The sequence below is a fragment of the Octodon degus genome, unplaced genomic scaffold (assembly GCF_000260255.1).
Source record: "Octodon degus isolate 3935 unplaced genomic scaffold, OctDeg1.0 scaffold00048, whole genome shotgun sequence".
NCBI lineage: Eukaryota > Metazoa > Chordata > Mammalia > Rodentia > Octodontidae > Octodon > Octodon degus.
Genome location: NW_004524624.1, coordinates 12,340,970 through 12,346,433, shown reverse-complemented (window position 1 = coordinate 12,346,433; position 5,464 = coordinate 12,340,970). Strand labels below are relative to the sequence as shown.

The following is a 5,464-nucleotide window of genomic DNA, read 5'->3' as shown; positions in this document are numbered from 1 at the left end:
AAAAAAAAAAAAAAAATGCAGAAGATTAAAGGATTTAAAGAAAAACACTGACAGAGCTGGTAGAGATAGCTCAGTGAGTTTTTAATAACAGAGAAGACCCTAGGGAGTTAAATAAAAAGATGGCAAAGGTTCTGATTGCCATGGGAAAAAAGGACTCCAAAGTTAAAAAAAGGGTCCTCCCCCCAAAAAAGATAAAAAAAGACGCCTCTTAAAAAAACCAGTGCACCTATTACAAAAAAACCCCAAAACATTAAAAACATAAATGTAAAAAAAAAAAAAAAAAAAAAGCCTGTTCAGGTCTTGACGCAAAAAAACCCCAACAAAGTCTAAAGAGGCCAGGGCTCTAAATCTGGCCCCCAGGAGCCCATGGTCATCTTAGAGGTAGGGGGCCAATCTATATACTTTCTGGTAGACACTGGAGCTACCTACTCTGTCCTGCAACAACCTGCAGGGCCCCTATCAGAAAAAAGGACATGTATACAAAGAGCCACTAAAAAGATTAAGTCATACCCTTGGACCCAGGCCCATACAGAAAACCTGGGAACAAAACAGATGACTCACTCTTTCCTAGTTATGCCAAAATACCCCTTGATTGTTCGTGACTTACTCCATAAATTACAAGCGCCAATCTCCTTCCAAAAAAACTCTATAGAGATTTCACTTGGGAAAAAAAAATCCTTTACCTTCTGCCATTCTATACACCTGCCCTTTGACTGAGGAATATTTGCTGCTGGCACGTGAAAAACCCAAAGAGATCCCCTCTGACTTGCTTGTAAAATAGACACCTAAAATACCTGGGGTATGGGCTGAAAATAACCCCCCTGATCTAGCTGCCCATCAGCCACCAGTAGTGATCTCTCTTTTACCTGGGGCATCTCCTGTCCGAGTCCGCCAATACCCCTTGAGCCTACAGGCCAGGTTAGGGATAAGTGTCCATGTACAGAGACTCAAAAAGGAAGACATCCTGGTAAACTTTAAGTCTGTTTAAAACACACCCCTGTTGCCAGTCCAAAAGCCCAGAACCACAGACTACAGACCAGTCCAGGATTTACGGAAAGTAAACCATAGAGTAAAAACTATCCACCCCACAGTGCCCAACCCGTATACACTTCTGAGTCCGCTGCCCCTGGACCGAGTCTTCTACACAGTCCTAGACTTAAAAGATGCTTTCTTCATGATCCCATTGGCTCCGGTAAGTCAATCCATTTTTGCTTTTAAATGGGTGGACTCCCAGACGGGAAAAAATGGCCAATTAACCTGGGCTAGATTACCTCAGTATAAAAACTCACCAACCCTGTTTGATGAGACACTGAGCAAAGACTTGCTAAATTTCCGGGGAGAACATCCCCAAGTAACTGTGTTACAATATGTTGATGAGACAGCAAAAAGTATGAAGGACCTAACAATTTTTCTTTTAACTTTAGATAATTAATTGCATACCCTAGTGGCCTGTACTACTATGAATAGGAGATGAATGAACTTAATGCATGTTTAGAGAAGGTGTCAGACTAAAGCAGATCCATCTACCATAAATGCTCCAAAAATGTATTGCTGGATGAAGTTGGATATAAGACCACAGTTGTGATTGTCCATAATTCAAGTGGAGATAGAAGAATTGTGGCAAGGCAGATGGGATGGCTGGAGTAAGGTTCAGTTCTTTTGAGAAGGCCTACTCTGAAGAGAGCCTCATTAAAGTGACCCTAATTAAAATCACATGAAATTTCTTTAAAATAAAATTTACTTAATTAAAAAAAATACGTTGATGACATACTGTTGGCCTCTAACACCTATGACTTGTGTAAAGAGGCAACTGAGGACCTGCTGTGAGAATTAGATAAAATGGGCTACAAAGTCTCTGCCAAAAAGGCTCAGCTTTGCTTATTTCAGATAACATATTTGGGCTTTAGACTGCAAGAAAGACAGTGAACTCTATCTAATAAACGGATTAAAGCTATTAAAAATCCCTATCCCTACCACCAAATGACAGGTAAAAAAATTTCTGGGGCTCCTTGGATATTGCAGGCTCTAGATCATAGAATTTGCTAAAATTGCCCAGCCTCTGTATGCCAGTACTGGTGGGGACACCAAAAGATAAACTCTCCAGTGGCCAAAAAAAAATGCTCTGGCAGATGCCACAGCCAAAAAAGTGGCACAAAAACCAGTGAGGTCACTTAAGGCACTCTTGCCTGTCCTGCCACCCAGAGTGCTAGATCAGCCCACTTACTCTGATGCAGATCTTTTGCTGGCTAAAAGCTTAAAAACCACTTCAACACAGGATGGCTGGCAAATGCTGCCGGACAGCAGGATTCTCCTTCCTGAGGCACTAGGCCGAGAGCTCATTCAACAGATACACAAAGGGACTCATTGGAGAAAAAATAAATTGGCTAAACTGTTACAAAAATCCTACTTCATACCCAAACTAAATCATACTCTAAAAAAAAAAAAAAAACATTTCAAAACTAGGGTTACAGACTAACAAAAACTGGGTGAGTCTCCTTCCTTTTGCTTTATTAGGAGCCCGCTATACTCCCTATATACACAGGATCACTCCCTTTAAATCTACATGTGGTTGGGCACCTCCCTTAATCCCCAAACTGGAAAAAAAATCCTGACATCCATTTCTAATCAAAAACTTGTTAAGTCCTTACAGGCTGTACAGTCTACTCTACAGGCTACACACTCCCTCTTCTGCCATCAACATTCAAGACCAAAACAACTTGACTGTCCACTGGCTACAAAACCTGGCTCTCTGGTGTAGATAAAAAGTGAGATCCATCCAAATTGAGACCTCGCTGGGTAAGACCTTATCCTGTCATCCTGAGCATGCCCACCTTGGTCAAGGTAGCTAAAAAGAGACACTAAATTTATCACACCCACATTAAGCCGGCTACGGTGGATGACAACTCAACAAGATGGTCAATCAAAAAGATGCCTGATCCGCTCAAGGTCAAGTTAGTATGCCAAGATACAGGCCTGGCTGAACTTTCTTTTCCATTCTTATTATACATTATATAATACCTAAATTTCATGTGCTGTCAGCCATACCCGCTGTGTCTATAATTAATTCCCATGATAACATATAGGTAAAGATGACAAAACACTCTTAATTTGTCAACTTTCTGCTTAAAACAAACCTTAAATCTTCAATATGTTCTGAGTTCATGTCTAAGACCAGAGTACAAGCCTGTAAAAGATATTAAAAATTTAACCTTTTTAAAATACATTTCTAAACCTGCTCCATATTATGACTTGGCTAATTGGGGATCTGTCTCACGTAATATACCACTACATTTTGTTACCCCAAAGACTATAGTTACTTTAAATAAAACTTGTGTACAATTTATAAACTATACTAAAAAAAGTTGTCACCAATTGTCAGGGTTTCTAAATTGTTCTAGTCTTATAAAATATCTATATATAAATGATAATATCTTATTACCCACTAGATGATTTTTCACATACAATAGACATACTTTTAACTATATCCCAGCTTATTTGGATGGCGTCTCCTGTTGTTTAAGCAGGCTGACTGCAATTCTTCCATCTCAAGATGATTTGATGCTACACCATTCAAAAACATCATCACCCCACACATACACAAAAAAGTTTCTAACATCGCTCTTCCTCCTGACTATAATGGCAAAGTCACTTTCCTGTCTGATAGAAAAACTTATGCTATGATACTCAGTGTTGTTAAAAACCTATACTTTGATAAAATAACAAAAAAAATATAAAACAATTGGGTTATAATGTGGCCAAAGCTCTTAATGCCACTTCAATGGCCATCGCCATACTCAATACAGAACAAAAAAAAAACCAGACAAGCTATATTAGCCAATTGGGCTGCCATAGATTATTTACCATTGTTTCACCATCAAAGATGTAAAAAAATAAAAAAACATGCTGTTTTAACCTATCAGATAACAGCCATCAGATACAAAATCAAGTAAACATACTAAAAGAGTTAACTCAAGATGTCCATCAAGATAATAATGGGGGTTATTTTCAATATCCCCCTAGATAAATAATCTGATAACTGTGCTTATTTGGCCCCTGATCATATTTCTTCTGGTCCTGCTCATGGTACCTCGTATAATAAACTGTTTGACTACGTATATACAACAAAAAATCCAGATGATAAAGTTAATGGTGTTGAGATCTAACAATGAGCCTCTCACACCCCTGGGCAACTCAAGTTATAAAGTTTAGATAAATCAAAGATTTAATTCCCAGACAAAAACCAGTGGGGAATGTAAAGTGTTAACAGAGTTTTGTACCTTAACTGTGAAAAATTGTAAAAACCCCATGTGCTTCCTGTTATCTACTCTAAGAAATATATTCTCCCTTTCGGCTCAAGCCTGTTCAACAATAACTGTTTCTTGTCAAGGCAGCAAGCTAACAAACTACCCCAACCATCTCCTGTAACATAGTCAGCTTAAGATGTATCTTATAAAAATATACACTTATCACTAAGCTGCAAAAGACCTTTTAGTTATAAACAGTTTGCGGCTGTGTCAAATGAATGTAGTTTCTGTTGTTCTGTGCTAGATAACAAATTTGCTTACCAAACTGGATGTGATTTCTGTTATAAATACCCCCCTGCTACCTACGTTCGGGGCCCATCAGCCTTCTCCTGTGAGAGAAGTGGCTGACAGACCTGAGCTCAGTAAATAAAAGGCTCTATTCAAATTTCTATCTGGCTGATCTGGTTCCTATGCAGAGTTGACCCATAACAGTCTGCTATGCAGTTCAGGCTGGCCTGGAGCCCACTTTGTAGCCCAGGCTGGCCTCGAAACCACAAGATCCTTCTACCTCAGCCTCCCCAGCGCTGGGATTACAAACTCTTGATTAATTTTTCCTCGTTCTTTGGCGTCGGCGCCTTTCAACTCACAAGACGCAGGACTTTTATTTATTTTTATTTATTTACCAAACCTGGGATTGAACTCGGGCCCTCGCGCTTATTCTACTGAGCCATCTGCCAGGCCCCATATTTCTATTTTTTTAAAAAATTTATTTATTTACGTGTGTGTGTGTGGCCAGCTCAGCTCACCAGGGGGCGGGGCTGGCTGGCATGTGGTGCCAGGGGATTGAACCGCTGTCCCTGTGCTTTGCTAAGCTTGTTCTAAGTAGGTGCTTTAGACCACTGAGCCATCTCACCAGACCCCATATTTCTATTTTAAAAGAAGCAATAATTTACTTCCTATAAAAATAAAGAGCCAAGCCCCGAGACGTAGCGCAGTGGTCCGGCGTGTGCCTGGAGCGCACGAGGCTGAGTTCGAACCCCGGGCCTGCCGGGCTCGCCGCAAGGGCGTGTGTAGACCCGCCCGCCAGCCAAACGACAGGAGGAAGTTATGACATGCGCTAAGGCGCACGCTCAGTACTACCTCAGCCCTTGAGACCCCACCTACTACGAATCCCGGGAGGAACTGCTTCCGGGACCGGAAGCCTTACGGGGACCGTTTCC

At 40.7% G+C, this 5,464-nt stretch overlaps 1 pseudogene; it reads right to left on the bottom strand.

Annotated features, from left to right (window-relative positions):
• The window catches only part of LOC101571852, a 19,546-nt pseudogene extending 18,853 nt beyond the window's left edge, over nt 1-693 (bottom strand).
• Nucleotides 694-5,464: the final 4,771 nt, after the last annotated feature.